Source organism: Callorhinus ursinus, unplaced genomic scaffold (assembly GCF_003265705.2).
Source record: "Callorhinus ursinus isolate GAN/ISIS: 27379988/994484 unplaced genomic scaffold, GSC_fseal_2.0 scaffold12, whole genome shotgun sequence".
Classification (NCBI taxonomy): Eukaryota; Metazoa; Chordata; class Mammalia; order Carnivora; family Otariidae; genus Callorhinus; species Callorhinus ursinus.
In genome coordinates, this window is record NW_027397074.1 from 45,242,088 (window position 1) to 45,254,169 (window position 12,082).

General features: G+C 43.5%; 1 protein-coding gene across 1 annotated transcript in view; it reads right to left on the reverse strand.

Annotated features, from left to right (window-relative positions):
- Positions 1-11,776, reverse strand: part of SCRN1 (secernin 1) — a 61,406-nt gene extending 49,630 nt beyond the window's left edge. The window contains exon 1 of the mRNA XM_025873089.2: positions 11,539-11,776. The gene's annotated coding sequence lies outside the window, so the exon portion shown is untranslated. The remainder of the gene's footprint in view (positions 1-11,538) is intronic.
- Positions 11,777-12,082: the final 306 nt, after the last annotated feature.

Sequence of the window (12,082 nt, forward strand, 5' to 3'; positions counted from 1 at the left end):
TTTTAAAGCAAAGCACACGAGGGGTGCCTGGATGGGTCAGTTGGTTAAGCGTCTGACTTTTGATTTCGGCTCAGGTCATGATCTCAGGGTCCCTCTCTCCTCCTCCGAGATTAAAAAATAAATTTTTAAAAAATAAATAAAATAAAATAAAGCATAGCACATGATGAGACGTTCAAATTTCTTTTAAGGTTAGAAATAGCACTGGACTGATCTAATATGGGGAATGTTTTCTTGGAGTTATTACTCGTAACTTGTTTGGGGCTTAGATACCTCTTTGAGGGAGGATTATTGGAGTAGGGGGATGGAGAAGGATCTTGGTTTGGTTTGGTATGTTAGTGCAATGGGAAAAAAGGTGAGCCCCTGGTTCGCACTACCCTGCTGTATCTCTTTCCCTCAAGTTTCAAGATACCTGTCTCTGCTCATCAGACTGTAATTCCCATGAAGGCAAGAACTCTTACATAAACCCTTACTTCCCTGGCACCTAGCACACAGACTGGCACATAATAAGACCCTGAAAAATGTTTGTTGAGCAAATGAGGGAGAAGGGACATATCTATATTTTACCTTCAATGAGAGAAAAAGAGCAGGAAAATCTCATTTTGCCAACGTGCTCCCATGCTGTGGTTCCATGCATGATACTCATATTTGACCACGCATCAAAATCATCTGGAGAGTTTGTTAAAATGGCAGATTCCTAGGCACACCCTCCTTGTAGATTCTGTTCTGTACATCTAGGCTGAGATTACAGACAGGAGATTTCTAACAAATGCCCAGGTGATTCTGACGCAGCCAGTTTAGACTGGTGTGCAATACCCACAGGTGCAGGTTATTTAACCTCTTTGCTCCTCAAAAGAATTACTCATTTTTTCTGCCTGGCTCTTTGTGGAAATTTGCAGCACACACGTAACAGTACTATAAACCCCCTTAAGGCATCCACCAGCCTCAAAGGCCATCAACTTTCTGCCTTCTTTCTCAATTTTATTTATTTTTTTTAAAGACTTATTTATTTATTTGAGAGAGCGAGAATGAGAGAGAGAGAGTACATGAGAGGGGGGAGGGTCAGAGGGAGAAGCAGGCTCCTCGCTGAGCAGGGAGCCTGATGTGGGACTCGATCCCGGGACTCCGGGATCATGACCTGAGCCGAAGGCAGTCCACCTAAGCAACTGAGCCACCCAGGTGCCCTCTCAATTTTATTTTTAAGGAAACCATTTAATTTTAATTGAATGTTGCTCCATTCAGCAAATACTCTCTGCCTTCAGGACGAAAGAGGGTGAAACCCATCTCTGGTTACTTGAGAAAGCAGGGTTTTCTTTTCCCTAATATAACAAATGGAGGTGTAGGAGGCTATGCATTCCTGGTCTCTAGCTTTAACACAGGGAAATCAGAGTGCATGATAATCAGGAAGATTTGGATTGTTAACCGTTATTTCAATGTTTTGCATTTTTACTACTTTAAAGAAGTAAAGTTTCATCCAATTCTTTAAAAATGCCTTAAAAAAAGAGAGAGTTCTTCATTGAACAGATCCAAGATTGGGCAACTATCATGAAGCCTCTGCCTTGGATAGAAAGTGAGAATTTGAGCCAGAAAAAAAAGAAGAGTTAAATATAATCTCAAGTAGCTGAATATTTCTAACTCAGTAAGACGGCTAAGAAATATCCTCTGTGTACTTTTTTCTTAATGATTGAAATGATTGCAAACTGTTGTCATTCATTCCAAAAATACTACAATAAAGGTTATTAGCTAGAAGAAATGAAGAGTGTCTATTTAAAAACTGCAAAACTGGCGTGCCTGGGTGGCTCAGTCAGTTAAGGGTCTGACTCTTGGTTTCGGCTCAGGTCATGATCTCAGGGTAATGAGATCGAGCCCAGTGTTGGGCATGGAGTCTGCTTGAGATTCTTTATCTCAGGGTGCCTGGGTGGCTCAGTCAGTTGGGCATCAGACTCTTGGTTTCAGCTGGGGTTGTGATCTCGAGGTTGTGGGATCGGGCCCCGCGTCAGGCTCTGCACTGGGCATGGAGACTCTCTCTCCCTCTCCCTCTGCCTCTCCTTCCACCCTGCCGCCCATTCTTGCACTCTATCTCTCTCAAATAATAAATAAATAAATATTTTTAAAAAAATTCTCTCCCACTGCCCCTCCCCACCCCACTCACAATTTTAAATAAATAAAAATTGTAAAACCAAAATTCCAGGCAATTAATGACTATTCAACTTCATCATAACCCCTGATAATTTAATGGAACACTGCTGCTTCATTCCCCTCCCCCAAAATACAGCATTTAGATGATAATAAGCATCAAAAAACAAAACAAAACAAACATATGATATGTAATTGGCTATCTATGCATATCATGGAAAGCTGGAAAATATATAAAACAGAGTCAACCTGGGGAAATGAAAAGAGGTCACACAAATTAAATATGGTATCATTCAAATTATGTATATTATCTAAACAGATGATGTAAAAAGATCATAAGGAAATGCAACAAAATTTTTAAAAGTGGTAGTATCTCTGGGTTGCAGAATCACAATTTCTTAACCTCCATATATTCAGGTATTTTCAAATTTCCCAAAGCACAGAATTTGTAATGAAAATATTAAAAAAAAAGAAAAAAGAAAAGGAAGAGTTGCAATCAAAATAACCTATTATCCTAACTCACCGCAGGTAATAAATATAGTCTTGCAATGGGGCAGAGACCCGGGAATTGGGGAGAACTGTAAAACTCAGTCATGGCAAATGAACTCACTTTTACCTTTGGGCCAAATCTGATTCTGCTTCATTTGCAATATATGGTCACAATGAGAAGTATGAATAAGGCCAAATGTCTAACTTAATGATTCATGTGATAAACTAAGGAAATGTAGAGCTTTCTAGATATGGTCAAATGGATTGCTGTACATCAAAATCTGCATTTATTCATAGAATAAGTTAAGTGGTAAATGGTCACTTCACAAAAGTATTCTTCAAATCACTCCAGGAATTTCTCTATAATGCAAAATATTCTAATATGATGTTTTCCAACTTATAAATGTCAAAAAATTTTCATGGAAACCCCCACATTAACAGTCATTGTAGTTGGCTTTGGTAACACTTCCAATGGATTTGTATGTACTAAATGGCAAGAGAGTCCTATACTATTTGAAAAACAGTAGTGCAGATATGTATGGCTCATTATTTAGTTTGTGTACATTCAAGGTTGGGACACATGTAAATTTCAGGACCATCTGCAAAAACTCCACCACACCCAGTGGTCTGTCCATCACTCTGGGGTATTTAAAATACGGTATCACTTACCAGAAAACTCATGGCTGCATGATTGGCAACTATCATGACTCCTCTACCTTGGATAGAAAGTGAGAATTTGAACCAGAAAAAAGAAGAGCCTTTTTAGGGATTTTATTAGAGTGAAGAAAGAGGAGAGATTAGTTGAATGGCCTCCATTTCTCATGGATATAACAAATTTTTTTAATTGCAGGAAAGAGTAGATAAATAGCACAAGCAAGATTAATTTTCCACTCAAACTTGCCAAATTAGAAAAATATAGTCATATCAAGTTCATTGTAAGGAAGATGTTTTCCAATATGTGGCAGGTTGGAAGACATTTTCCATCTTTCACAGTAACACAAAGAAAGCAAATGACTTGCATCATATTAATGATATAGGTTAGACTGTGCAGTTAAGTTAATCTCTCTAAGAGGTTACATTATAGCTTCTTAAGAAAGGATCTGGCAGGCCCCAATTCCATGTACAGTTGCTCCACTTACTAAGTTCTTCATCTATAAAGTGTAGACATGATGTCCACCAAGAACTATTATGGGGATTAAATGAGATAATATAGATAGCATATACAGAATACAGAAACACTCAAGGCTTGCTCCTTTAACTTGTTCTAAAAAAAACCAAAGTTCTTGAGACATAATGATAATGGAGATAAAGGAAGAATGTGTTTGAGGTAGGCAGGTACGTGGTTAGCTGCCAAAAGCATTCTCTGTGGGAAAGATCTGGAAGCTACTAAGTAAGCCACATCTAGGGCCCTTTCATTTCCTTCCGTTCTCATTTCTGACATTGCTGCCATGGTGTCCACTAATTTGGCAAGGTTGCTTTGAATTATGACCTTCCTATTCCCACCATCTGCTTTCGTCTCCCATCTAAATAATGCATTGTCTATTGTGATCTTTTCCCACTAATGTGATTTGATACATACCTGCTAACTCTGCAAACCGGGATTTCAAAAACTCTTCTCAATCATTCTTAAAACAGTGATTCACATTCTGTCCCTGTAAAAAAAATTGGCTAACTATTCATTTCCTACAGAAGAAATAAAGTAGTAAGACTAAATCTTGCTGGTAACCAAAGGATAACTTTATTACGTCTAGCGAAATTTGACTTAAGAACTACTTTGTAAATACCCATTAATGCTAGTGCCATTTGCTGTGCTTTACCATTAGAAAATGTATCCCATTTAATTATCAAAAGAAACCTGTATTCGTATATGTGAATATATGCATGTATATATGTATATACAAATGTACGTATATACATACATTTATGTAAATATAACTATATACAAAAGGGGGGGAGAAAGAGAAAAGAACCTTGAAGGATTAATATCTAACTGAGAATTGGCAGTGAAAGTAAGGATGGGATACAGAGACAGAAGCTTTAAATTTTACTTTATCTAGTTATGTCATTTTAAATTTATAGCAAGCTCATATTACTTTATTGGGTTTTTAATTATTTAAAAAATCCGATTCCTTTAGTGCTTAAGAAAGACATTTTAAGACATTTCCCTTAATTCTTTTAGGTCACTAGGGCACTTCTAAGTGCAATTTTAAAAATACACTAAGGTTTTACTTTGAGAGGAGAAAAAGATATTCAGAGGAGCCTCTGATCACTACTTTACTTTAATAGAATTTTTAAGAAGTTAGATCAATTACCAAAACGTATTTTGAGCCCCTAACCACCTACAAGCACCTTGTTCAACCCAAGAGAAAATGGAACTAAAACAATGTTTTCAAGGTCTTTACCACCTAGAAGAGGTGCTCATGAACACAACCAAGAGAGAAGGGCAGCAACCCAACTTAAAATAATGATTGGAAATGCTGATAGGAGCTTTCAAGGATATGTAGCTCACCTTAGGGGAGTATATTAAGCACTGGGAGATTTAGGCTATTAAGAACAGAAGAAGGGAACATTAACCTGTCTCTGCTTCAGGTGAGGCTCAAGCTGGTTAGCCCTCAGCCCCCTCCCCTCCGAGTCACCCTGACTGAGTGACCTGACATTTCATCCAGTTCAGCTCACCACCATCCTAAACGTGGGGAGCTTCTAGAAGAGGGTGTGATTAACACCTACATTACTCTTGCCTTCTTGGATGGCAGGTTGCTCCTCCGTCCCAAGGAAATGGGACATGTGATCTTAGCCATCTCTTTCACTACAAGAGCTTTGTAACCATCCTTAAGAGTTGCTCAGAAGACCATTCCATATAAGGCCCAGGCTGGGGGTAAGGATGACATTGAGGGTAGAAGAGACCCACAGAATGATGGTAAAGGATGTGCCTATCCCTAGTACAGGGCAGGAACAAAGTGCTAGAGGGTTGTGGCTGATCTACCTCAGAGACAAAGCAAGTACAGATCCTCCCTCACCCCCAATAACTATCTTTTACATTTCTTGGCTCTTCCATCCATTTCTTTCCCAAGTTCCATTGAACTTTTTAAAAATTTGGCAAAGTGTTTCCAGAGTCTCTCTGGACCTATGATCCAAAAATGATACTGGCTTTATAGATTCATTTGACAGGAGCAACTAAAATAATTAAAATCACAAAATCTTACATTATTATACATAATAATGTAAAACGTAAAATCTTACATGAGAGAGAGAGCACGTGCATGAGCGGGGAGAGGTGCAGAGGGAAAGGGAGAAGCAGGCTCCCCGCTGAGTGTGGAGCCCAACACAGGACTGGATCCCAGAACCCTGAGATAGTGACCTGAGCCCGTTTAACCGACTGAGCCACCCAGGAGCCGCTTATTATCCCCTTTTTAAAGATGAGAAAATTGAGATCAAGAGTGGTTAAGTCTTGTCCGGAGTCATATAACAAGAAAGTAGGAGAGAGAGAACCCAGACTCCAAGATGCCCTAATCATCCCAACTCTACCTGCCATCCAAAGGTAGGAAGCATGTCTGTTGGTGTGAGCTTCTAAGCCCATCATTGGAGTTCTGTAGTTTTCTTTATAGGGCTTCTGCCCATTTTCTGATAAGTTTACTAGAGAGAGATTTTCAATTCCTCAATGAAGAAAACTGTAAGGCTTTATGGGGACATAGGAGAAGATCTGAAGGGCAGGGAGAGATGACTGTGCTTTGCTGGGAAGATCCAATGCTATATGGAGGCGTCAGTCTTCCCTACAGTAATCCATGGAGGCACGAGGCAGCAATCAATCTTGGATACAACCTGACCAAAAATGATCCTGACGCTCATCTAGAAAGGATGTGGGACAAGCCAAGAAGCTTCATAAATGAAAACTAATGAGGGGCGCCTGGGTGGCTCAGTTGGTTAAGCGACAGCCTTCAGCTCAGGTCATGATCCCGGAGTCCCGGGATCAAATCCCACATCGGGCTCCCCGCTCAGCGGGGAGTCTGTTTCTCCCTCTGACCCTCTTCCCTCTCGTGCTCTCTGTCTCTCATTCCCTCTCTCTCAAATAAATAAATAAAATCTTTTTAAAATTTAAAAAAAAAATGAAAACTAATGAGGAAAAAGTAGCCCTGCATGGTATGAAACCATGTTATGAAGTTTCAGTAATTACAACAGTTCAATACTGACACAAGAATAGACAGATTAACAGAGTAGACACTACTGAAATATACCCATATAATGTAGGAAATTAGCGTATGATGAAGGCTGAATGTGAAGGCAAGGTGAAAGGATGTCTTGAACAATATATGTTGTTGGGATAATTAACTATTTGGGATAGGGAAAGCAGGCGAGAAATCTGTGCAGATCCCCAACTCAGTCCTAATCCCCCCCAAAATATTATTACTCAAAATTTTTACTTTTTAGAACACATATTGGTAGAACCAGAGGAAGGCTGGTCTTTTTGTTGTTGTTTCCTCGTATGCACATGTGTAGAAGTAAAAGTGATCTCAAGGTATAGTGTTGTAATAAAGCAATATAAATTCTAATAAACCCTTATGTTTTAATATGCCGTATCTCATTCCATGGAAATCACCTAGCAAGTTTGTGGACAGCTCTTGTTCATCCCATTTTAAAAAAGAAGGAGACTGAGAAGTATCTTGATGAATGACTTGCTCAAGGTCACACCCTTAATTAGAGGCAGAACCAGAGCTTGGACCCCGAATGAGATGTGTTCATCTCATTTTGATGTGTTAGATATATTTGTGAAACCAGACATCTCAGACTTGGAAGTTACTTTCCAGTGTGACATGTAGTTGTGTCCATGCTGACTTCCCACCACTCTGGTTCCTGTCCCACCACCACAACCCCTGCCAACCACAATTCCATTGACTTCAAACCCTGGATAACTGCACACTCTGCTTTTTCCACCTCAGAAGTCTCATAACTCAGCAACCCTAGCACACTTCATATTCATGCTCTCCAACTACCAAGGATCCCTGAGCACTCCCTCCTGGTAGTCCTTCTCCATCCACTCTGTCTCCCTCCAGCTTCTATTCAAGTGTCTCTCTCCTTACACACCCAGTTCTGTGCACAGTACCACACACCTCAACCAACCTCCACTCTCTGTTAATGACCTAGACCAATACAGTGTAATGAAGGATAGATGCAAACCACATCATGTAATCTTATGTTTTCTAGGAGCCACATCCAAAAAAATAAAGAGAAACGGGTGAAACTATTCTTACTAATATATTCTATGTAAACTGAATAGACCTAAAATATTACTTCAATATATAATCAATACACAAATTATTAATGAGGTATTTTAAACTATTTTTTATACAAATTTTGAAATCTGGGGTGTAGTTCACACATCTCAGCTGGACTAGCCACATTTCAAGTGCTCAAGAGCCACATGTGGGTAGTGGCTACTGGCTATTGAATTGGACAGCACAGACCTAGGCTCTCATTCCAATGAAAATGGCCCCAAACTTTCCTAAGGACTGATTATTGCTGGATGAAGAGATCATGGGTGACTTTCTAAAAATAACTTTGTTTTATTGTTCTCTAACAAACACAAATTGCACATGGGTAAGTATTTCCCAACCTTGTGATTTTAAATATCTTTGGCATATCAGGGGAGTTTAAGTGAATGAATCTTCACATTCATGTTCTAATGCAAGTTCTTTTTTAAACAGCATGTGCGGCATCATCATCAGTCTTCCCTTGCACATAATCATCCATACCTAGCTCCCATCCGCTTCACCACTGCAAATTATTCTTCTATTCCCTGCAACCCGCGTACCTTCTCCTTCTACAGATCATTGGGCTGAAGAAATGGAATGCCCAGAAGAAATATTTTGTAACCTCACCACTTCTGCGCAAATATTAACCCATGCACACTTTCCAGTTGGCTTTAGTAGATCTGTGGTTACTGGTATATGACCAAGAGAATTCAAATTAAATTCTAGAAAAAAGCCTCTCTATCCAATGCTGATTCAAAGTTATTTTAAAATAGGTTCCTTGTTTACCTTTTACTTATAATTCGACGAACTCAAAAGCTATTACATATCCCACTTGGTTTCTTTTAAAAAGAAATTGACCTAATGATTCTCCACAAACACAAGCCACCCATTTTTTAATCAAAGAATGTGTTTTTCACCTTAAAGGATATGACTAAAATTATGTTTTTGGTGCTTAAATATAGAAGCAGTCTAGTCACTGGAAAATGTGGACATGAGGTGCACACAGTTTAAGAAGTTAAATGGTTTTGGGGCGCCTGGGTGGCTCAGTCAGTTAAGCATCTGCCTTCGTGTCCTGGGATCCAGTCCCACATTTCATCAGGCTCCCTGCTCAACTGGGGGCATGCTTCTCACTCTCCCTCTGCTATTCCCTCTGCTTGTGCACACACTCTCTCTCTCTCTCAAATAAGTTAATTAATTAAATCTTTAAAAAAAAGAAGTTAAATGGTTCTGAATTTGGAAACTAAGATGTAGTCACTTACTTTAAATACCCATTGATTTTTAAATTCATGTTATAGTTTGTTTTTGAATTGCTCTGTTTGCCATCCTCATAATGACAGGTTTGTCCCTTTTACCCAGGCTGTGAAAGGTAACATGTAGAACCCTGACCTGGGCAGTTACGAGACCTGGATTTCGATCCTCACTGCCAGTTGCCAACCAGCTATATGACCTTGGGTGCAGCCCAGTCACCCTGCTGGATTCAGCCTCCCAGGCTGTAAAAAGGGAGTTGACAGCAGAGTGCTTCCAGCTCGCCATTCCTGACCATAGCACTCATCTTCCTCTATTCCATTATCCCTGAAACACTTGACTCCTCATGCATCTCCCCCTTCCTAAATGAGGAGATGGCTGGCAGACAGCAGCAAAACCAGAAAGAAAGGCTGTTAAAAAAAAAAAAATCCTAAAATGAGTCACCTTTCAAGAATTTATCATTCTCTGATGCCTGGGTGCTTGATCATGGAGCTCTATCAGTTCTTCCATTGAAACTTGCTCTAAGAACCTGGTATTTGTTATGTACTGTTCTCCGGTGATGTTTACACTAGACACGCATTTCTTTTTTTTTTTCTTTTTTAAGATTTTATTTATTTATTTGACACAGAGAGACACAGCGAGAGAGGAACCACAAGTAGGGGGAGGGGGAGAGGGAGAAGCAGGCTTCCCGCGGAGCAGGGAGCCCGATCCGGGGCTCGATCCCAGGACCCCGGGATCATGACCTGAGCTGAAGGCAGACGCTTAAGGACTGAGCCACCCAGGTGCCTGGACAATCATTTCTTTTAAGAGCCACTCGTAGGTATAAAATAAACAGAAGTCATAACTTCAAACATCAAACAGACACAAGCAGCCACATAAATCATCCTTAGTGGAGCCTGGAGAAAATCAGATCAAAATCACAGAGAATTCTAATTAGGTCTTACACCAGCTTTCAATAAATTAGAGAAGATAATTACAGCTCCCTAAACTTCCCACTTCACCTCCCCACGATCCTACTGTACCCTAAAATCTAGCCTGCTGCTAGAATCACTCCCTACCTCTTAGGACCAGCGGCAGCAACACCCAGGACAGCCTTCCTGCGGCCGATTTCCTCACCAAGGCTTAAGTCAGGGGGCAGCTGATGTCAGCTGTGGTTTGTACGGCTTCCGCCTGGCCTGGTTTTTTTCATGCTGCCATTTTGAATTAACATAGGTTTCCTCTGCAACCCATGGCATCTTCTGGTCAGGCTTGGAACACAGTTGGCACACACACACACACACACACACACACACACACACACCCCGGGGAAGCTGGACACAAGTGTAATTCAAGACAATCGCAAGTCAGAATTAAATAGCAAATCCAGAAAGCCCATATGTGAAACCCTACCAACTCAGTTTTGAGTCAGAGAGAATGACAGCTTCCTTTGATGCACTTGGGTTTAATGGACATTTTAAACCCCTAAATCCGAGTTCTCCTCAATTCCCTAAAAGTTCAAGCTTCCCCCCTGTTTTGCAGACCACACTAGTCTCAGACCTCAGCAGTGATGACGCCAAATAATCAGCGCTCGGACATTCAAGCGAACCGAGGACTGAAGTGCATAATCATAGGAGAAATGCACGAGTACCAGCAAGTGTCCTGGCGCCATGGCGTACCTGTCCTGACACCCCACACACACACCCAAGAACCTTCCCGTGTGTGGCTGGCGGCGGGGAGGGGGGGTGTTGTTGTGTCAAGTCCTGCAGCCCGCATAGACGGCAGCAACAGCCCTTAGGGGAGGGCAGTCCCCTGGACAGGATTCGCGATCGCAAACCGGTGGACGTAGGCGCCGAGCCAGGTCAAGGACAGCGGGCCCCACCAGGCAGCCATGTTCGCGCTACCCGGGTGGCAGGTGAGCTACCTCCCGGCAAGGTGTCAGGCCCACTCCATCACCAGCACTGCCACCACCGAGCGAGCTGCGAACCCCGGGAGCAGCCCGAGAGGTGGTGGGGTTGGGAGAGGGGCACAGGCACACACGCCAGCGGGGCAGCAACTTGGCTACCAGGAAATGGAAACACAGGAAAAGCACCCGGAGGTCAGGGCAAAGGACGGGGTTGGGGTGTAGAGCGGGGAGACAGGCTCAAACCAGGCGGCAGTGCCCGCGCCCCGGCGTGGGGCGTCCCTCTCCTGCGCCCCTTCAACCTACTAGCCCGAGTCACCCCCACCCGGGCCGAGGCCACCTCTCCCCCGTTCCCCCAGAGACGCCAGTCTGCCCTAGCCACCACCCGCCAGGTTTCGGCCCAGGGTAGCGCTACCCGCGGGTTCGGAGGGACAGGGGTTGGCAACGAGGCACAGGGGACCGCGATGGCGGACGCGGCTGAAACGCTCGGGGAGAAGTGGCTGCGGACGCGCTGCTGCGCTCCCAGCCGTGCCCGCCGCGGCTCACCTGCGGGGCGGCGGGCTCCGGGCTCGGCTCTGCGGTGCTGATGCTGCGGCCGCCGAAGGTGCGGATGCTGCCGCGGCGGCGATTACTGTGGCGACATCGGGGGCTGCAACTGCAGTGGCGGAGGCGACCGTCGGGCGCTTCCCCCTCCCCAGACTCCCGGCGCTCGGGCCCGCCGCCCCCCACCAACAGCTGGCCCGGCTCACGTGACCGCGGGGCCCACCCCCGCCTCCTCCACCCGGGCCCCTGGGCCGCGCCGCACCCGCAGCGTCTGGGCGCCGGGGCTGCAGCGCCGCCCTCGGCCTGGTAGGGGACCGCGCCTGGGAGCAGGGGAGCGGCCGAGAGGGTGACTGTCGCCGCGGAAGTAGCTCCCTCTTGGCTCGATTTTTAGTTCTTGGTCACGGCCCGGGATTGCGGCTCTCTCGAAAGGGAGAGCTCGGCCTTTACGGAGCCAGGCCCCACTTCCTCCCCGCGCACTCCCGAACTCCGCAGTAGACTTGCTACGTGCAGGCCTCGGTGCCTAAGCAAAATTTCCCCACGGAAAAAC